Source organism: Ambystoma mexicanum, chromosome 8 (assembly GCF_040938575.1).
Source record: "Ambystoma mexicanum isolate Mex_15411 chromosome 8, UKY_AmexF1_1, whole genome shotgun sequence".
In the NCBI taxonomy this organism is placed as follows: Eukaryota; Metazoa; Chordata; class Amphibia; order Caudata; family Ambystomatidae; genus Ambystoma; species Ambystoma mexicanum.
Genome location: NC_090929.1, coordinates 580,599,248 through 580,622,110, shown reverse-complemented (window position 1 = coordinate 580,622,110; position 22,863 = coordinate 580,599,248). Strand labels below are relative to the sequence as shown.

General features: G+C 44.6%; 1 protein-coding gene across 8 annotated transcripts in view; it reads right to left on the bottom strand.

Annotated features, from left to right (window-relative positions):
* KCNAB2 (potassium voltage-gated channel subfamily A regulatory beta subunit 2) overlaps positions 1 to 22,863 on the bottom strand; it is a 1,347,681-nt gene that overhangs the window by 433,499 nt on the left and 891,319 nt on the right. The window lies entirely within an intron of this gene.

Genomic DNA, 22,863 nt, shown 5'->3' with positions numbered 1-22,863 from the left:
TCATAAATACATGCATGAAGTTGAATAAGAGTCACAGAAATCACACATACTTTGACACTAATTTAAGACCATGACATTATTCAGAGCCTGTGAATGGATTTATTGATGCTAACGTTTAGGCATTGTAAGGGTGCAGGAGTAAGGCTTTTTTTGGGTATAAACGTTTATTGGGAAAGGGTTGGAAAAATGCCTCAATATCCCTAAAGCTACGAGGGGTGTCCCTGCCTCAAAGGAAAATGGTGAAATTGTCAAGATGCCCAGAACTAAAAAGTCTGTCACTATTGTGTCTCAAAAGCCTACCTTCTAGCCTAAACACTCATAACTTAAATCAACTGTGCAACTCTTCACAAAGAGAAGTGTTCATGATAGTTCCAACCAACAGAAAAGTTCCCAGTCTGGCAGGTTATCAAAAGTGATGAAATAAACAATGTTCACAAATATAGCACTCCAAGGCTAGGGTTGTGCTCCTTTCCCCTAGACAACTTCTTATTTTATTTTCCTTCCATTTGGGCTCCTCACCCCCCCATATCATTTTAGGTAAATGTCACGCAGACAATTCACAAGGATATGCTTCTTGGATTCACAGTTCTTTATCCCACCAACCTGGCACACTTTCCTACCAAGTGTAGGATTCCCTGTAGTCCTTTTTCAGTTTCAGGGTTCAGGGACAATCTAATTCTTAACCTCTCATGTGGGTGAGGGTCCCAGACTTGCAATACTCTGAACGGCTTTGGTTACTCTGCACCCAAGCAACTGCCCTCTCATGGACTGTCTCTTTCTCTCACAGGGTCCCAGGCCCTCTTATTCTTTTTTATTTTAGACTCCTGCATCTCATATGGGAGTGGGCCCCAGACTCACAATTCAACATCGTATCCGCTTGGTTTACTCTCATGCCAAGCATAAAACTCTTCCGTGTTTGCTTCTTTCACAATCAGGTCCCAGATCCTCTTATTCTCTGCTTCTCATATGGTTGTGGGTCTCAGACTCACAATTCCTTATCATATCTGTTTGGTTCACTTTCCTGCAAAACAAATGTTCTTTCTCTTGGTTATTCACCGGGTCCCAGACCCTCCTATTCTATGACTTCCATTTGGGTGCGGGTCCCAGACTTGCAATCTCTTGTAAGGCTCCCAGACCCTCTTATTCCAGCTTCTGATTTTGCCCCCTTGCTTCCCTGGACATCTAGCACCTCTCGGGTAACCCCCGTACCGGTTTGTCTCTTCTGTGCAGGTGCCGGTGTTGCCCAAACTGCTGCGTCCCTTTTCGAGGCTCTGGTAGCGTTTGGGTAAACGGCAGGGTCTAAAGTGGCTCTGCAGACAGCTGACTCTTCTCGGCTGCACGTCCTCTCTCTCTGGCAATTTGCTGGGGTCTGGAGTGCCCAGAGGTTTGACTCGGCAGCAGGGCAAGTGGTCCTTCTGTCCTGGAGCACGCTCTCCTCCTGCATCCCAGCTGAGCTGTCTTTAAAATGCTACGCCAGACTGTTGCATGGTCTTGGGCCAATCACAACTCGTGAGAAGCTAGACCGCTCACTATGGTTCTCTGGAGTGATACTCCGACTCATGGTCATTATCTTCTTCTTCACAGTACTTGTATTAAAGCCACCAGTAAGATACTTTGTATTGTCAGATATTACAGTCCTGTCAAGCATATTAGGTGGCTTGATTTGACAACAGAGGATATTGACTCTGCCCAGAGAGGGGCGTGGGAGGAGGGTTCGGTATTGGAGAAGGGGTTCAGCATATTGAAGCTGGGGCATACCGCATTCTCAGAGAATGGTCGTCCCCAATCCCATAAGGGGTTTCTTCTCCCATGTGATCCTCCCTTGGTGCACCACCCCCGGGGGACTATTGTACTGTGGACACACCACCCTGGCACAATGGGAAAAGTCTCCCTCTAGGGAAGAAGGGACAACATCCTCAAATTCGTCACAACATTTATAATAATCCATTACTTACAGAGTGCTTTTGACAAAAGGCTTTACATAAAACATTCATATAAAATTATTATTACACAGCAACCGAAATTAATACTTATTTGTCAATCCCAGAAGAATAATAGGTTGAGTAGACCTTGTTAATAATATATGTGTTGTTAATAATGTAAGAATTCAAAACAGTGACCTGCACATCATACATAGATCCCAACAGCGAGCACTGAACTCGCAGACCTATCAAACCAACTAGGTTTCCTTAAATGTACATATCATAGCATTCGGTAATTCGTTGACTCTGGGGGCTATTTCTTATTGATATAACATTTATAAATTCAGTACTTAAAAGCAGGATGACTGTGTCATGGTCCACTAGTAAATGTGTTAACAGCAATGTTATTTTTGTTTTCAAAAGGACTAGGGATAGTAGTGGCTAGGTATCCTAGTTTATTTTTAACTGCACAGTTGATTAAACCGAATACTGTGTCACAATTGGATAGCTCAGTGAGTCAAAAGCTCAACTCTGACATATACTGGCCGGTCCTTTTCAAGATCATATTTCAGCAGGCTTAATCAGCCCTTCATTCTTTTGAGGTTGATAAATTAAGTAGCATTACATTTGGTATAAATGGCACCTATTTTTACAGCACTCAGAATTACGAAGGGTCAGACATGAATAGCTATGCATAATAATATAGTACAATATCAGCTATTACAGATGCATACAGGAAAGTCTAGGCCACAGTGACATCAAAATGTTGAGTATTTTTCTAAAAATGATAGGCCTCAGGAACATAAAACAATCCAGCAGAATCTAAATAAGAAGCTCTGGGTCTAAGACATCCTCTCTTGCTGGTTTATAAAAAGAAACACTACTCTCCAGCTGTACCTTTGCGAACATAGCACATTAGAGAAAGCCAAAACACATGTGAAATAAGGAAGGCTTCTGGCAGGGGGTATTGTGATGGAAATGTAATACATCATCTTACATTAGAAGCAATGTGCAGAGATTACTAGATTGTACAAGATATGCTCATGGTTCTTGATACCGGTGGAAAAAAGATATATGCAAGGCGACCATGACATGATCTTTGAACACACTGAAAATCTTACCGTCTCCATATTTAGTCTGAAAATCTTTTTGATGGAAGTGCAATAGACCATAAACATGAATTTAGCTTAGCACAGCTGCATCCAGAATGCCTCATCAACATATCTTTGCTTTCCACACAAACTGAAAGGGAGAGTGTTTTCCTCTCCCATTTGCTGTGCCGCTGGAGCAGTGCAAAACATATCTAGGGGGCTTCGCCAAACCCTCTGACAGCCCTGACTCTGAACATGACAAATCGGTGAATACAGTCACTGAAAACTCCAAACCTGAAGAGGTTTTAACCAGCCAATAATGTGCCAGACATAGGTGGAATTCAAGAAAGACAAATTACACTATGCATAGAAAGATGCATGTTTTTGCGCTTGCAGTTTTCCGCTGCTCTTTCGCAAAGTACATTATTTTTTAATCAGACACTTAAAATTGTTGCGCAGTATGTTTTCAAGTGCTCAGGAAATATGGAAAAACCGAAGCTCGGAGATAAAGAGATTCGCCCAAGATATTATTACTATTAATAGGGTATTTATTGACCGCCGACCTAGCTTCGATAAGTAATGGAGCACTTTACAATCATAGGGGGAAGGAAATGGTGAGGGGAACTCAGAAACAAAGGAGTGGGGAAGGGCAGGCGGGCAATGTGTGCACAAGGAACCTACAGGCAACCAGGGGAAGACACTGTGAGGATCAAACCACCAAGTCTCACATAGGGTGGGGAGTGAAGGGTGTGTGTGGACCTAGGTGTTAGGGAGGAACACAAATTCTTCTCAAATGGCCATGCCTGGATGATTAAAACCCAGATTCTGTTGCTCCAATCGGAATACCTACACTATGGAACACAGTATAGAGCCATCCATAATCCATACACCCATCCCCATCATTTTCATTCATTGTTTGCTCGTTGTTTGCTTTTCATCTCCATAATGTTATTATCTTATCTGTCGTTCCTCTCATACAGCAAGAGCTAGAAAGTAGATGGGATGTCCCTCCTTCCTCTCATCACATCTCCTTTCTTCATCTCAGCTTCCATCTATTTCCTTAATCTCACCTCCTCTCCTTCCTTTCTCAGCTCCTTCCTCTATTCCCTAATCTTATCTCCCTTATCACTTCACCTCCTTTCCTGTCTTCTCGCCTCTGTGGTTCTGTCCTCTCACCTCATCTTGTTCTTCACTCTGGCACTTAGGAACATGACAGTACCATGAGGAAAAATAGGCAATATACGAAATCCAACAGTCAAAGTCCAACCTGTCTAGTTAGATCCCACGATTTGCCAAATCTGCAATGTCCTCATAGCTAGAACTGTCATTCATTTTACTTAGATGTAATCTTGAACACCAATTTACTTCTTGTTCTGAGGTGTATTTGTATCTATTTCTTTCACTAAGTAATGCAAACTAAAACAGACTTGTGCAACATTTATTTTTAGTTGTGGCTTCTAAAAGTAGCACTAGCTAGCTGTATGAGAAGAAAATAGTGGCACTGATCTTCTAGCCTGTGCGAGCAGATGCATATAAACTAGTAGTTTTTTTAATCAAAAATCTTGTCACATCAGGGTACACTCCAAAGGTAAATGTGCCTATAACACCATCTGTCTGAAAGGTAATGGGTTAAATGCAGCCATGTCCTAGTGTAATTAAAACGTATTATTTTAATTCGCCCACTTGATTCATAAGCAATAGAGCAGCTAAGAACTGAACCATAATCCTTTTGATGTATTTATTCAGGAGAACATGGAGTTTCAAACAGAAAAGCTTACAAAATTATCAGGCAGTAGGCTGGGTAGTCCTGCACGCATGCAGGTGCCTGCCAAAGAATTTACAAGCAGTGGCTAGTTCGCACGTGACCTGGTTGTGTGGAGTGGGTTGGAGAAAAAGCACACTAGAGAAATTCAGAGCCTCAGACATCTAGGGAGGGATGGCACATGATGACGTGCAGTCGTGGAAGGTTGAGTGGGTTTGGGGGGGCTATATTGCAAGGGACGGTGGATGCTCCTTGAAAGTTTAGGCAGAGGATCTTTATGGATTATTAAAGGAGCTAATGTTGGGGGTATTTCAAATGTCAGAGGGAAAGGAGTTCCAGTGGAAATAGGACGGGGAAGCAAGAGGATGCACAGTGGAGACATAGGACAGGCAGAAGAGGAACCAGATGTATGGTGTGATGAGGAGAGTAGCAAGCGATGGAAGTAGTCTGGTAGGGAGCATGCCTAAAAATTGATTTGATGACAAATAGAATACATTTGAAGAGGGATTGGTTGTGCACGGATAGCAAGCCCGCATGAAAACGGTAGGAAGGGGTTTGGGGAGTTGTACGCCGTGTGTAGTGCAAAGTTAAGGTTTTGTCAAGAGAAGCAAAAGAGTAGGGACGGAGGCCAAGCAGGAATATCAAGCAGAAGTCGTGGTGACTGAGAACCAAGGAGAGATAAATGCATTTGTACAGTGATAAGTGAAAAGAGGGCGGATCATGTGCATGTTGAGGAAATCAAATCGATTGTGTTGGTAGTGGCTGTGGAGGTAATAAAGTAATTATGCATTAGAAGACTATTTAAGATAACTGCAAAGTTGTGTGCCTTGGGGAAGTACGAGGAGGTCGAGGGGAAAGATACATTGGGAAAGAAAATGAGAAGCTAGGAGGTGGATGCCTAGGACAAACACCTTTAAGAGTGAAGTCCTCCAAGTTTTATCTGTTGTTGGATGGCTGAGAGGCAGATGGAGATTGGTAGAGTTTGGTGGGAAGAAGGAGGAACAAAGAATGTGTTTATTGCCTGCATAGAGGTAGTAGAAGAACCTGACAGAGAAGATAAGCTAAGCTTGCAGATGGAGGTGCAGTACAGTGTGATCAGCAGTGGAACCAAGAAAGAGCCTAGAGGGACAGAGAGGGCCAAGATAAAAGATGCCAGTGTACCAAGAAATAGAGAAGGAATAATTAGTGAGGGGGAAGTCAATCCAGGTGATAGCAGTTTCCTGAATTCCAAACTTTGAAAGGAATAGGGTAGGGAGAGGGGCAATTTACTGTATAAAGCACCTGACAAACTCAGGAGGATGAGGATGGAGGAGAGCTGAGCAGAGGATAGTATAGTGTGGTCAAAGAACCTCTCTATTTATTGACTGTAGAATCGAGAGGGTCACAGAGGTTGTTGGTCTACAGGTAACTCGTGATCCTTTTGAAGTTGGCAGGGAAGTTAAGGCACACAGTAGAGTTATTTTGGAGGAGTCTTGTGGCTACCTTGAAGCAACCAGAAAAGATTCCACTAGAGTGAGAGAGCAATGGAAGAGGGATGAGAGATAGAAGAACAAGTTACTTCTTACCTGGTAACGTTCTTTCGATGGGATGTTCCTCCGACGTATTCCTTATCTTGATAGATCATCTCCAGCTTGCTGGTCTCAGAATTTTTTTTTCAGTAGAAGGCGCTGCGCGTCGATGTCCCTCGACAGCCTCGGTATTGGCGCTGACGTCATCATGCGTATAAATAGACTCGCGCAGCGTCCGTTGCTCAGTTCCGTTTTGACGTTAACAGTTGCTTTACATGAATTGGTTAGTGACCCAGAAGGAGCGTAAGCTGTAACCACAAGGGAAGTTTTACTGAGGGGATGGATGGGAGGGGCGACAAGGAATACGTCGGAGGAACATCCCATCGAAAGAACGTTACCAGGTAAGAAGTAACTTGTTCTTTCGAAGGGATTGTGTCCTCCGACGTATTCCTTATCTTGACAGACTCCCATAGCAGTGGTGTGTAACTGGAGGTGGGAGTAAAATTGCCATGTTTCCCTTCAAGAGTGAACAGAGTGCAACACAGCTTTGCCAAACCTAGTTGGCTAGAGGAGGAATCCAGGTTGTAAAATCTTGTGAAGGTATGTGCAGAAGACCATGTGGCAGCCGCACATATGCCTCGAATCGGTACCCCTCTTTGGAGGGCCGAAGAGGCTGCGACACCCCTGGTTGAATGAGCCCTAAGATTTTGAGGAGGCTCTTTCCCTGCCAGTTTGTAACATTCCAGAATGGCTAAAATAATCCATCTGGAAATGGTTTGTTTTGTTATCGGTAATCCCAATTTGTGCCCCGAGTAACCTATTAACAGTTGGTCTGCTTGCCTAATCCTAGCAAGTCTGCTGATGTAAAAGCTCAAAGCCTGCCTTGGGTCCAGCCTATGCAGACTTTCTTCCTCTTTACCCGGATGCGGAGGGGGATAAGATGAAGGCAAGGTAATCTTCTGAGTGATGTGGAATTCAGAAACCACCTTTGGGAGAAAATTAGGCTTCACTTGTAGGACAACTTTATCTTTATGAAAAATTGCATGAGGGGGTTTGCAAGATAGAGTCTGTAATTCACTCACCCTCCTAGCAGATGTCAATGCCACTAATAAGACAGTTTTAAGGGTGAGAAACCTTAGTGAACAAGAGTGAAGTGGTTCAAAAGGAGTACCCATCAGGAAATTTAAGACTAAATTTAAGTCCCATAAGGGAACTTGGAATGGTCTTGGAGGATAGACATTGGTTAATCCCTTCAGAAATTGTATTACTAAGGGTAACTTGAAATACGATGGTTCCTCTGCAGTGCGCTTGAAGATCGATAGCGCTGCGAGATAGCCCTTGATAGTGCCAACTTGAAGGCCCGCATTGGCCCAATAGAGTAGAAAAGATAACTCCGTTGGTGTACCACATGAAAAGGGGTCGATATTCTTTTCTCTACACCAGCTGCAAAATTTGTTCCAACGGCAGCGGTATAAAGTCTTTGTTGCTGGCCTTCTTGCCGAAAGCAATCCTTGTATCTCAACCTTTCAGACACCAAGCGTGAAGGTTGAGGGTTCTGATGTCTGGATGGAGAACCTGACCTTCCTTCTGCGAGAGAAGATTCTCCTTCAGTGGAAGACGAATTGGAGGGCAGATGGACATGTCCAGAAGGTCCGGGTACCACGTTCTCCTGGCACAGTCCGGGGCAATTAGGATCATGGCTTTCCGGAACCTTCTCAACCTCCTGATCATTTGAGGAATGACAGGGACTGGAGGAAACGCGTACAGAAGTGGAAACCCCCAGTCCACTACGAACGCGTCCCCTAGAGCTCCTCTCGGGGGGAATTCCCTTGAACAAAACTGATCGCACTTCCTGTTGATGCTGGTGGCGAACAGATCCACTTGAGGGGTTCCCCAAAGGGTGAAGATCTGTTGAAGAACTTCCTGAGCTAGTTCCCACTCGTGTTAGACTGTACTCTGCCTGCTCAGAGTGTCCGCTGTCAAGTTTTTCTCTCCGGCTAAGTGAACTGCCGACAGAGAGATTCCTTCTTGGATTGCCCAAAACAAGAGCTGCATCGCCTCTCTGCACAGCGGCAGTGATCCTACGCCTCCTCTTTTGTTGAGGTAGTGCATGGCCACTGTGTTGTCCGTCATTATCAGGAAATTTTTCCCCCTGTACAGATGGCGGAAAAGCCTTCAGCGCTAGTCTGATTGCTCTCAGCTCTAACAGGTTGATATGTAGTCTGGACTCCGATGGAGACCAACGACCGCTGATGGTCAAGTCGTTGGTATGGGATCCCCACCCCGTGAGTGAGGCATCTGTGACTACTGTCATCTCCGGCCATGGTTGCCAAAACAGTTCTCCCTTCAAGATGTTTTCCTGGCAGGCCCACCACTGAAGGTCTCGAGCCACCTTGTCCGGAACCTGAAGGAGGTCTGTGATTCTCCCTGAGAATTGTGACCACTGAGTTCTCAGTGCCCACTGAAGAGATCTCATTCTCAGGCGAGCCTCTGGCACAAGGAAGATGCAGGATGCCATGAGGCCTAGAAACCTCAAAAAATCGAAGGCTGGGAGACGTTGGGCATTTTGAAACTTGGTGACCATGTGCAGAATATCTTGGGCCCTCACCTCTGGTGGCGAGGCTTTTCCCAGGGAAGCGTCCAGGACCGCTCCAATGAACTGGCGTCTCTGTGATGGCATCATCTTGACTTCTTTAAATTGAGGGAGAAGCCCAGTTTGTGAAGTAAGTGGCAGACATAATCTAGCTGGATCTGAGCTTGTTCCGGAGATACAGCTCTGATCAGCCAATCGTCCAGGTAGGGGTAGACGTGAATCCCTTCCCCCCTTAGACTTACAGCCACTACCGACATTAGCTTGGTGAAGACCCTCGGGGCGAAGGTCAGCCCAAATGGCAGAACTCGAAATTGATAATGAGAGTCACCAATTGCGAACCTCAGGTATTTCCTGTGTTTGAGATGGATTGGCACATGGAAATAAGCATCCTGAAGGTCCAGAGATACCAGCCAGTCCTGGAGCTGGAGGGCCTGAAGGATCTGAGAAAGAGTTACCATCTTGAACTTGTCCTTCCTGAGGAACTTGTTCAATTCTCGTAAGTCCAAGATAGGTCTCAGTCCTCCATCCTTCTTCGGTATTAGGAAGTGGGGGGAGTACCAGCCCTTGTTCCTCTCCGCTACAGGTACCGGTTCTATGGCACCTTTCTCTAGCAGGTCTACAATTTCCTGCAAGAGGAGCGGATCTGGAACTTTCCGAGAGCTGTTCCCCGGTGGAGGACTCTGAGGAATGCGTAGAAAAGGCAGACAGTAACCTCGGGCAACTGTCTCCAATGCCCAAGCATCTGATGTAATAGCCTGCCCCCTACTGGTGTCTTGTGAGGAGAGTCCTCAGAGAGATTTAGAGGCGGCTGATGCAGGTGCCGATGGTAAAGAGGTAACTGCTGCTGCGGCTTTTGTATTTTTACCCCATCTACCTCGGGTGAATCTTTTTTTACCTCTTTGGACCGACTGTCCTCTGCCTTTTCCGAATGCGGAATAAAAGCGAAAGGGCTTACCTCAGAGGTTCCTGAGGGGCGATATGGCGTTTGGCGGATTGCAGCACCCAGGGATTTTGCTGCTGCTTTGGATGTCTAACTTTTCTAGGCTGTCATCCGCCTTCTTACCAAACAAAGATGAGCCGTCAAAGGGCATATTTAAAAGTCTGGCTTGTACGTCTGGAGCAAATCCAGACTTTCGCAACCACGCAAATCTGCGGGTTGTAGTACTTGCCGCCATGGCCCTACTGATGCTGTCAGCAGAATCAATGCCAGTTTGAAAGGATTTGCACATTGCGTCTTTACCATCCTTAATGATGTTTAGAAACGCTTCCCTTTCATCTCCCTCTGGGAGGCAGCCAGCCGCTGATGAAGCACACTCCCAAAGTTTATGGCTGAACCTTGCAAGCGTACAAGTAGCGTTCATATAGATTTCAACACCATGCTACATGCAGAAAAAAACTTTCTTAGCCATAGTGTCGTATCTTTTGTCATCCCTGTCCTGTGGAACATTAGGGTATGCCGATCTACTGCCTGATGCAGTTGCTGCTTGGACAACCAGACTCTCTGGAGTTGGATGTTTAGACTAAAATTCCTGGTCAGTAGTAGATACCCTATATTTGGCTGATAACTTTTTGTTAACCGCAGGGATAACCTCAGGAGTTTCCCAGTTAGCCAATGGAACCATAGGATCCTCCTGTGGGCCTTTGACTAAAATGTCTGTAAGGTCATCCTGTTGGAATGCAGGTGAAGGTGTAGACCAACCCATGAATTCTATAATTCTTGCCATTAAAATTCTGTAAGGGGTCTCAGCATGTTCCCCTGGGTCTGGTTTGGCAAATTCTATTTCTGGGGAAGTATCTAACCCACTTGCCTCATGTAGGGATTCACTAAGGTCCTTCAACCTATTTTCCTCAGAGGTAAATTCCTCTGGTTCTGGTGTTGCAGATCTCTGCACCCCAAAGGGTCTTTCTTGATCTGAATCCTCCCCTTCCTCAAAGATTGAAGACAAAGGTCTGAAATGATCAGACCTTGGAAATGGCTTAAATCCCATTTCCAGAGCAGAAGGGGCTAAGTTTGTCGCAATCGGTTGGGAAAACGTCAACGCGGACGTTAAAGGTTCGAAAACACCGAAAAAGGCGTTGAGAAGATTGGAAGTGGCCTCGAAGAACTCAAGAGGATCGGGATCCTACTCGAGGTTGTCGATGACCTCGAAGTCATGTTAGAGGCTCTGGGTATGACCACTGGCTGTGAGGTAGTGATAGCCGTGGGTTTGCTCTTTTTCGGCATCAGCATCGACGTGAGCCTTTCGATAATGGCGTCGACGACGCATAAATCTGCGTCAAAGGGACCTTCAACGATGGCGTCGATGGCACAGTGCCTTTGCTCGAGGGTTCGTGACGCTCGAGTAGTTTCTTTCGCTGGGTGCAACGACTCACGGCGTTTAGATTTATTGGGTCTTTCACCCAGGGTATCACCCTCAGCTGTCTTCGAGGGGGTCGAGGCCGCTTTCTCGAAGACGCTAAGCATCCTTTTACAGAATTCCTCCCACTCAGCCTGAGAGCTATGCTTTGTGGGGCAGGTGACTCTTTCCGGAGAAACAGGAGAAGAAGACGAGGAAGGGGATCTTCGACGTCTCTTACTTGAATGCTTGGATCTCGAAGAGTGGTGGGAGCTGCTTCGAAACCTAGACCGAGAAAGTTTCCTGTGTCGGCGAGGAGACGAATGTCTCGACTCTGCCGAGGAAACTTTCGAAGGAGTTTTAACGGTCTTACCTCTCTCAAGCTTCCCCTTACGCTCCTTCAAGGTTTTCACCGTCATGGACATGCAGTGCTCGCACTCCGAACATTGGTGCTCCGATCCCAGGCACCACAAACAGATCCTGTGAGGATCTGTCAACGACATTTTCTTTCCACAGTCTCAACATTTTTTGAAGCCGGACCGTGGAGTCGTCGGTTCGGATGAGGAAGCCATCGAGTAAGAGTTGGTTTATTCTCGAAGGAATAATGAAGAATATATTCTCTGAGTAACGAACTGAGCAATGCGATTCCGAGGCCCACGAAGCGCGGAAAAACTGAACTGAGCAACGGACGCTGTGCAAGTCTATTTATATGCATGATGTTGTCGGCGCCGATCCGGAGGCTGTCGAGGGACATCGGCTCGAGGGACATCGCGCGCAGCGCCCTCTACTGAAAAAAAAATTCAGAAGCCAGCAAGCTGGAGATGATCTATCAAGATAAGGAATACGTCCGAGGACACAATCCCTTTGAAGCAGGTTTATTGTTGCAAGCTCTTTCATTTGTGGGGAAAATTGGTCCACTGGAGCACACATAGGATTGGTTTTCTGGAGGATGGGAATCAGTTTGAAATGTGAGGTGCAGAGAAAGATCCAAGGATACAAAAGGTTATGGTGATTGAAAGGGGAGCTGGTGGGGCGGATCGGTAGACCGGGATAAAAGAAAACAGTGGAGTGAAAACTCATTATCTCAGGAGGAGGAGACAGTAGGAGGGTGCAAAGTAGCCTGTGTGAATGGGATAGTAGAGAAGGTTTTGCAGGGGTGAAAATGAATGAATTGGGTAAGTGGAATTCGGTAGATTTGTCAGCGCCCAAGTAACATGGAGTTCAAAGAAGGCCTACTTGTATGCCGTGAGAAGTGGAGCAGGTGGGGGCGCAATGGGAGAATTTCACTGTGCAGAGTTGAAGCCATACACTCATATGAAGCTGCTGTACTTAATGGCAAGTCCAGGTTTGGGGATACGAGGTGGTGGGTTAGGAGGTGCAGGGGGGGGTTATGTTTCTTGAAAGGTGAGCTCAGAGCTAGGTTGACGTCATTGAAGACGATTTCGATGAGGAATGATCTGACCTCAGCTAAATAAGAGCGCCACAGAATCAGGTTTAAACTTGCATTTGGAAATTGGTGAGGTAGGAGGGAGAGATGTGAGGGAACAAAATAATGGATAAGGAAGAGGTTAGATGGGTTGGGCCAATAGTCCGGCAAAAGTCAAAGTGTGGCGTGTCCTGTATGGGCTGTGCCGCCGGGATCTGCTGTCTCGCAGTGAGCCTTTTGCCTACCTGCTTTCTAAACCATTATAGCAGAACTGAACTGCCAATTTACCAGCTGCACCTGTGAAGCATGGCTGCTTCATCTTTGCAGTGCTGCTCGGCTTCCCGTGAACTCCCCTCCTTCCTCATTCTCGTGTTGGAGATGGTCCCCCAGCCCCTCCGACCTGCCCACCTCTCCCAGAAGTTATCATCCGCTTAGGGGCAAAGTCCTGTGCTACAGCACCCTTTCTCTTTTCCTACTGGCTTTAGCTTTCTTTTGTTCTGCTATTATGCTTTCCTCCTCTATTTACTCTTGCTGCTCCCACTGCGTTGCCCCTACTGGATCTTTAACATCTTTCCGGTTTCCGTCTCCGTTTGCGCCTAATCCCTCTACACTGTGGGGTCTACTTACTGTTTTTCCATCCTGGCACTGGCTTGTTTGTTCTCTCCTCAGTTTTACGGTTCTTTACTAATCTAGTTGTCTTCATATTCTTTGCCTTCATTACCACCATATGTTTCATCCTGTTCCTTCGTAGCACATTTCATCTCTCAAATCGCAATTTGCATAATCTTAATTATGCTTCTCTCCTTTTTCCCATATCAATATTGCCCTCTGGAATGCACGTTAGCTTTGTAACAAGCCTCATTCTACACTGCATACATTTCTTAGTCTAAATCTGCACTTTCTCTGCATCACTGAAACCTGGTTATCCTAATCCAATTCTGTTATTCCTTCTGCTCTGATCTCCTCTACCTCTTCTTTCCAAACCCCACTTCCGTCTAGTCTATCGCTCTTCATATACTATTTCTCCTTCCCCACCTAATCTACCTCTTTCTTCCTTTGAATATCAGTACTCCGTTTTCCAAACCTTACCCTTTACATTTTCTTTTGATCTACTGCCCTCCAGGTTCACCCTACTCCTTTTGTGAAGACCTTGATGTTCACTTGTCCTCTTTTCTCCCCTCTGATACCCCTTAGATTCATCTTGGCAATTTTAATCTCTACCTTTCCTCCTATCATTCTTCTGTTCCTCTCATATCTCTTCTCCATTTGTTCTTCCTTTCATCTGTTCCTTCGCACATTTCTGGTTCCTGTTCGGAATTCCCCATTGTCTTCCCCCCATTTTTTCTTCCCCATTATCTTTGATTTCAGTCACTGCCATCCCTATCTATTCATCTGATCTTGCGCCATCGTTTTCCCTTATACTTGACTGTCCCTTCTCTCTCACCAAGCACACCACGATTCTTCCTATTCTTCAAAAACGTCCCTTGACCCTGCTCTTTACCATAATTTTCAGCCTAGATCACTCCTTCGCTATCTTTCTAAGCTTCTATAGCCAATTATCTATTCTCGGGTCTCCTCATACTCATCTTTGCTTGCTTTCCAAGACTTTTGAATCTGTCGGCAGCATTTGATACTGTGGACCAATCTCTCTTGCTTGTTTCAGTTTCTTCTCTTGGTCTTAATATTTCTGTTTTCCGCTGGTTTTGTTCCCATCTTTCCAACCAAACTTTTTCTCTCCTGGGCCAGTCATTCTACTACACTTCCTCTTCAACATGGTGTCACTCAGGGCTCGGTTTTGTGACCCCCCTCCTCTTTTTATTTTAAGCAGTATACGCTTGCTTCTATTATCACTTGGTTCGGACTATCCTATCACTTTTACGCTGATGAGTCACAACGATTTCTTTCCTTCTCTGCATTTATCCCCGTTATTCACAACACCATTACTTCTTGACTCCTCACTATCCAGTCTTGGATGTCCGCTCACTTTCTTCATCGTAAGCCATACAAGAGGGAAGTTCTTTTCTTTCCCGCCACTACTAGTCCTCCTCCTCTATTTCCTCCCCCCTCCAATTCTCTACCCACTTCTTCTGCCTGGAATCATGGCATGCTTACGGATTCTTCTTCTCCTACATTTTCCTCACTGATTTCAGAACTCTCCCGCTCCTGTGGATTCCACCACTTTAATACTCTGAAAGCTAGACCCTTTTTCTCATTTCATGCGACTAATCTTCTAGTATCTTCTCTCTCTTCTATGCTCAAGTCTTCTTCTTGGCATTCCAGATACTCATATGGCTCCTCTCCGTTCTGTCTACCACTATTCTGCTTATTTGTTTTTCCCTCATCTTCTTGTGACTATTTCTCCAGCTCTGACTTCTCTGTGCTGCCTCCTTTTCCACTCCCGCTTTTCACTCCTGCTTGCTCTTCAATTTTCTTTGTCTTGTCTTCAATCTCTCCATAATCTGGCTCCTCTGTATCTTTCTTCACGTATATCATTATATTATCCTGCATGTTCTTTAGGTTTAGAATAGGTTTCTTCCTACTTTTCTCACCCTCCCTGTGCCTCATCTTGCATCCAATCTTTCTCTCTACTAGCTCCTCTTCAATCTAACTGTTCGCTTTTTTCCTAGCCTATGTGTCATTCACTATCTTCTTTCTTCCAACAATTAGTACAGAATGTTTCTTATTCGTTTTTCACTTTTGTACAGCTTTTATTATTGTGTGAACGGCTTTGGCTTTAAGCGCTCCAGAAATACAAATAAAATACAAATACAATATTGAGGTTGGATGAGCTGAGGAATGAAGCGAGGTAGACTAGAGCATTAAAAAAAGAAGAGAGTAAAGTTGAAATGTGGGGTGTGGAGATTTTAGAGAGGTGGAGCTCCCACACAACGGGGAAAGAGGGCATCTGTGGGAATGGAGTCCAGGAGAAGGTGCAGATCAAGGAAGAAAATGTTAAGCGAACCAGTGGTTGGAAATTCACCTACCCCCATGAGGACATGGAAACTCTCTCCGGTTGCTTTGCTATGGAAGCGTTGGTGTTCCCATAGTTACTGTCTCATCCCAAGGTGGCGACGGTTGCAGAACGTCGGTCACATTACCATTGACGTCATACGTCCAAGATGGCCACCGCCAGCAGAACGGATACGGAGAATGCCACAGACATAAAAATAGCAAGGTGCAGGTATTCGCTGCGCCGCAACTTAACTCTTATGTTGCCAGTGCTCTTGTCTACCTCGTTCCTCCCTGTTCTCCGTACCGCAAGGTTTCTTCCTTTCAACTTCACTTGCTCACCTTGTCCTGGCTCTGTGCTTCCCGCTTGAATGTTTTCCTCTGCTTGCCTTCCTGTTCTTTGGATACTATTTGCTAAACGCCTATGGCATTGTTTACTGGGCATTCCATTGAGTTCTGCTCATAATTCGGAGCCTTGATTGACCATCACATCTGCCTGCCTAATAGCCATCACCACCTTGACTATTCAGATTGGTAGAGGAGGTTTTTCTCCCGGATTGGGTTTCCTCCTCAATTTGGGGTTGCACTTCCAGGGAGGCTGCTTCTGCTCTGTGTTCCTAATCTCTTCACTACCTCACCAAAGCATACCACGGAGGTAAGGCCTGTGGTTGATACCAGGCTGCCTATAGAGAAGGAGCATTATACAAGGTTTAGGAGAGATTTGCTGAGTTGAGGTGAACTCAAAGGCAATGGTGGTTTCACGGGTGGAACCAGGTTTAGTTACGCACATAACGGTGAAGTATCAATTGTGGGTCTCAAATTGGTGGTAAGGAAAGGAATTACATCTTCTTACATAGTGATACGCATTCCAAAGTGTGAGTGCAACAGTAGGTCAAGAGGATGATGACAGAGTAAAGTGCTAAAAAGAAAGCTGAGGGAGATGCATTAAATTGGAGTGGGATTGGCTGCCTGGTTGCTTCCTGTGGGTGATGAATGGGATATGTTGTAGGGGACATAAGAAAAGAATGAGGCATTTGGCAAAGGGGATTAGCAGGCATTGGGATAGCATTGGGATAGCAATAGGGTATTAGGTTGCGAGTTACAGTAGGTGTGGAAGGAGGTTTGAGTGGTGGGAATAAGAAAGTAGTAGGCTGGTAGGGACAACAGAAAAATGAAGCAATCGGACAAGTTGTGAAAAACAGAAATAAAGCAACCAGGCGGGTAGCGACGAACTCGAAAATTAATCAGGCTTGTATTGTGGAACAGAATAATTAGGCATTCAGGTTGGCAGCAACCAATACCACTTATAGTGCAGTTGCTGTTACTCCAGGTAGTTTGGTGAGCTGGTGATGGGGTTGCGAGTGAGCAGGGCTATGGGTCAATAGTAAGGGGTGTGTTCAAGTTAGGGCAACCATACACCCTTTCAATTCTGAACACTCTTTGCTTTGGTGGCCTTCAATAGGGACGCCCAGCAGTGTGCTGTCTAGGGAGTATTAGGGTAAGGCACTCGACGACAAGGTCCAATGCCCAGGTTGTCTGCTTTCAATATGGCCACCCTTGTGGTGGAGTATGGCAGGAGGGATCCATGTGCTGTGCTACTCCAAGCTGCAGCTTTCGTTGGGCGGAGGATTCTGCTGCTGGGCTCTAGGTGGGAATGATGTGATGATGGTCCACAAACGTTGCTCTACAAGTCACATGACTGTGGTCCAATGGCCGGGCTGCCTGCCTCCGATATGGTCACTGTGTGGGTGATAATCAGTCAGGAGGACTTATTGCTGCACTTAATTCTGTTCCAAGCAGGAGCTTTAGTTCAGTAATGTATTCTGCTGCTGGATTCTGGATGGCAATCGTCTGAGGTAAGCCCAGGAAAGCCGATTAGCATCAGCCTAGTGGTCACTTACCTTATCTATTTATTTTTCGTTTGTATCAAAAAGATACAAATTAGTAGCAAAATGTTAGTAACTTCACTTGGCTAATCTGTAGAAAAGTGTAATGTTAAAAATAAAAATATATATAGATGGAGGGGGAGGCAACATGCTTTGCCTATCTAAATGACAAAATTCAGGATATATAAGCTCAATTCCAATTAAGAGGTCAAGACTTTTGCCTATGTACATGAAGACACAACATGCCCTGTATACCAGATAAGCAGGGGCTTTTGCTTGTCTGAGCACTTGTCTTCAAGGCGACGTTGTGGTGGACGGTGTGTGAGGAAAGACAATTTTGACATTGCATAAAGTACTACTGATTTTCTCGAATAAACCACTGGATAAGATGAGAATCAAACAGGCGGTGGATATTAGACCTGCAGAGGAAGTGGGCTGAAGTGAGGCATTGACAAAACAAAGGACATTGGGGATCTCAAGTAGATTTAGGTTAATGCAGTACATGGCTCTACATACAATCTACTATTCTAGGACAATTGTACGCAAGATTTGGAGGGGTGGCCATCTCGATTGCTTGAGCTGCCAAAAGGGAAAAGGTCACTTTTCTTCCCATACAATGCAGTCAAACGAAGGTTTTGTATTGGTTCTTATGGGTATTTGGGGAGAAGCCGACCTCACCAGGTATGCTGGCCAAGTGAGATATTGGGACAAGGTGGGGAGTATTATCATTGCCAGAGTTCGATGCCTGGAACAAATAGGGGAACATGTGCATGGCCTTTTTAATAGAAGGTTTACAGAACATAACGATGCCCCAAAAACACACGAAAATATGGATTGGATGGGGAAACCAGTTACAAAGGGGTTTGAAGGGTTGGTCAGCTAATGCAGACCTCAGGAGTAGAGGGGCAACCTGGGGCTGGAGTTCAGTAGGGTGGTGACTTGCTGCACTTGTTGGTTGGAGAATGTTCATGTTTATTACTAGGATGGCATTTATAGTAAACGTCTGTAGTAAATAACTGCCTGTGGTATAGTTGTGCTTTTTTATGCTGTGGAATGTTCTACTTTTCTTTGGTTAGACAATACAATAAAATATGTGTTGAAAGAAAAGACAGACAATTAAGGCCCCGTTTGCAAGCAGCAGTGGTTGATGAACAAAAACTTAAAAAGTGCAAATATGAATTGTAGTGAGTGGCACATCCTGAGCAGAGGCTTGATATGAGAACACCATAGAGCGCAAGTGGCAAGCCTGGCACTGGCATTTTAAATGATTTGAAGCAGACGCAAGCTAATGCATTTTAAAGTTTGAACTAGCAAACAGATTGACAAAGGCAAATTTATAATTCCTAATAAAAATACAAAAAGGCCACGAATACGTAGCAATTCTGGAGAATGCCGATCAAACGATAAAATGTGACATGTTATGCATGGATTTAGAACTTTTTATTTTTCTAAATTTCAACACATTTGATCAATAAACACATTGAAATTCTTTGCACTCCTTTTCTGTATATGTATTTAGGTGACTAAGGCCTCATTGATAATATGTGACACCTAACAAAGGCCTGCATTCTTTTCTAAATATTTTTCAATTCTGTGTTGCTATGGTGAAAAGAGAGATTTCATAGAAACGATCAAAGCATTTAAAAGGAGACAAAGCCGATGTCTTTAGTGGTTCAATGCATTAATAAAATATTGAAAAGAACCATTTGATCGAAACAAAATCATAAAAAGAGAAACACGAGCATCTGAAGACATAGCAAGTCTGCACACTTTTTGATTTGTAATCCGTTAATGATCATTGTATTCAGCGGATGTCTTAAACTGGAGTATTCGTCAATTTTAATTCTTTGTAAGAGCAACAGTGAGTGTGATTTTGTTAGCAGGATTTCGGAGTCACATGAAGTACCAACATTAATGCATAAACAACAAATATGAATCAAGTGAGGGAAAAAGAACTGGCTTGTATTCAATAGACGTTGTTTTTAATCCATATCATTCCATATTTAATCCATATCAGACGAATTTATTCAGGTTAAGATTTCAAAGGGCCGAGTTAAGTAAATTATAATAAAGCACCACTGCCCGTTTCTTGTGCCCCCCTCAGGCTTTGATACATCTTGGGTCATTTACACATAACAAACATTTCTAAATTCATTATTCTAGGTAAAAGAAGATTACTTTCATCTGAAGTGTCTTAGATTAAAGCAAATGATTAATACCACTGTTTTAAAATAGCGTATTGATGAAAAAAGTGCCTACTAGCTTGGTCCGAGCTCCTAAATACATTCTCTCTCTCTCTCTCCCTGCCTCCCTCCTTCCCTCCCTCCCTCTCTGAGAGAGAGATAGAGAGAGAGAGAGAGGTAAACAGACCTCATCAGAGACAATTAGTTTTGGTAAGGCAGGCAAACGGAGAAGAGCCCTTGACTCTCCAGTGGCAATGGAATTCTAGTTTAGAGCTGGGGGACGGGGGGGGGGGGGAAGATACCCACTAGGACCTCCAAGGATTACAATCCCTTTCATCCGCTGGGGTGCAGGCACGACAAAAACAATGGAGAAACAGGAAATGTCCACAATGCAGAATCAAAGTTGCAGCAGCAGCAGCTTGGATGCAGATTCCTTTGCAGGAAGGCTCTGAATAGGGAAAGATTGTGCAGGCCGGATTCCAAGAGATAAACTGAAGCGGCCCTGCTGTGAAGAGTTTCTGTTTATATGTTGTGTAGAGAGCAAGCATGGCTTTCTACAGAACAGCAGCTGACATGGAAACCTAAACCATACGGACAGTGATGATCCGTAGGCAGCAGGTTAACTTTGGATGGAGGTGTACTCCTACATCCAATGAGGGCTTGGTCCTAGACACTGTGCATTGTAATAAAGTGACATATCCCCTTTGAAGGAAGTACATGTCTAGCTTTGGTTTTGTGACTGGCAAACTCACCAATAGAATAAGACATTTGCTTGCATGCTGTTACAAATCAGAGAGTGCTTGAACAGGATTCATTCATCCATTACCAGTTCACCGGTTTCAGTAAACAGGAGTATTGACTGTTCGCTGCCAATCTATGATGGTGTACTGTCAAGAAATTCGAAAAAGTGCATTTTTCCTGATGGTATCCCCATGAGGGTGCCCTCACACTCCCTCCCCCCCCCCCCCGTTCAAGGGTTGGGTGCAGGGGACAGACTCCTTTGCAAAAGGAACAACCTTTTACAAATGAGGGGAAATGGGCAATGCACGGGTGCATAGAAGATGCCCATGCATTACCTACCACAGGAAGACTCTTGCTGGTCCTTTCCGAGCTAGCAAGCAGCGTGCCTGCTGGAAAGAAAAGACAGACCAGCCAAAGAGTTCCAACCGTGCCAGGCATGCTGAAGCCTACTGATAGAGGTGCATATCAGTTCAATAAGTCTCAAAAAGTTCTGGACGTTTGAAGCGGTTCCCGGGAATCTATATAACCATACAGAGAGGTATATTGTGATTATGATAAGGCATGGCTGTAACAATGAACACAAGGCTGAGCAGCTGAGAGTGGAAAATATAGGTCAGTACCTATTAAATGGCATGAACTTTCAAAGAAAGACACATCAATGGATTCAAAACAAAACAAAAAAAATCAAGGTCTTTGATACATGAAAGTAAGTAGCCATTCCCACTGATTGCAGGAAGAGATTGCAACTTCCAAAAGCTTAAGAACAAACAATCCCCCAACACCAGGATTAAAAGCACACAATAAATATGCATGAGAAGGCTTACATCAAGGATGAAGCTTGTTCTGAATTTTTCAGCGGAACCCTGACTCACATGAATTTGTATTGTATTTGGGTGATAGATTTGGGTTAATCTTATGACAATGAATGCTTATGAAATATGTGGCTATAAGCATTGGGTTGAAGAGGTCCGATCCTTTACTTCCATCACATGTTCAAAGCAAACAAGGCATAAACGGGTTCAACGTTCAGAACATTTGCTTTTTTTGAGCATCCCTGGAAGGAAAGTATCCAAATGAATAATGGCTTGCTCCCATCTGACTTTTTCTTTACTATAGAAACCAAAATACACTCCGTTTGCAGCTGGCAAACCATTATCATTTTCATAAAAATGACACTTTGTGTCCAACTCACAAATTACAATGCAAATATAAAACGTGCAGGGGATGCATTTTTTATTTGCATTATTTGTTTTAATGTTCAGCTCACCTTATTCAAGAAGGCGGCCTGCACATAACCAGTGGGTTTTGTTGTATCACAAATTATGAGCAGTCCCCTCCCACACCCTCCGGCATACAATAAGGTTGGGAGCACGTATGGCGATACCAGCACACAAAGGCCCATTACTGGAGATATATGTTATGCGTTTTCCTGCCGTTATAGACCCTTTAACATTGCAATCCTGCCTGACTAAATGGTATTCCTTAAAGGAATGTCAGTCTACATCATGAATGCACGACATGTGACTGACTGCCTGAAGTCACTGACCTGTAGCCATAGGCACTCCCTGTTCATAAATAAGTAAACGCAGTAGCCCACATGGAATCAAAATAAGTAGGATTCATGCACCCCTAAAGCATGACTAACTCTTTCCCAGCCGGTTAGACTTTTCAGAGGTCAGCATCTTTTAGAAATTCCCTATGTTGTGATATTATAAACCTCAGTAACTATATTTATCCAAGAATGATGAAAACCAGACCCAGGCATTCCTGACATGTGACTGCTTCTGCTGGTCAGACATACACTCTTACAGTTTCCCAGTTCAGCTTTACACGTTTGAACAACTTCAGAAGGATGAAAGTCTGTGTTCCCCTTGCCCAGATGCATACATGGGACCTGCAAAGTAAAGAAAATGTGGCTTCTTATATTGCACTTCATGCCGGAGTCCAGCCACTAAGCGCAGGCCCAGGTTTCGAATCTGTGCTGCTCGGCATTGTTTTTCTCCCAAAACAAGCACATTCCGCATGAGCTTTCCTACCAGCCCTTGATAAAGATCACTGCAGTAGGTGCATTAATCTACGGACATATCCTACTGCAGAGTATAAGGCGTTGTCCTGCGTGGATAACATTTAATGATGCACAGGACTCCATCTCCTCTTGGCTACTCCCAGCCTCGTCCAACCCCTCCCATTCCCTAACCCCTTCTCTCCCTTTTATGTTATTTTGTGTTTGTTTTTCAATGCAAGAATCAGCTTAAACATCCTGGAAGATTTAGGACTTTTAAATGAGATTCGGACATATTCAAGCAGGGAAACAAATCTGCGGGCATCTACGAACCCACTGGAATCTCACTAAAAGAATCGCAGGAGCCTGTGGATCACTTTCGAGAGAGTTTGGCCAGGCTTACCAAGGATTGGAAGGCAAATGAAATGAATACCAACATCCGTGTGGCAGAAAAATAAAGCCCA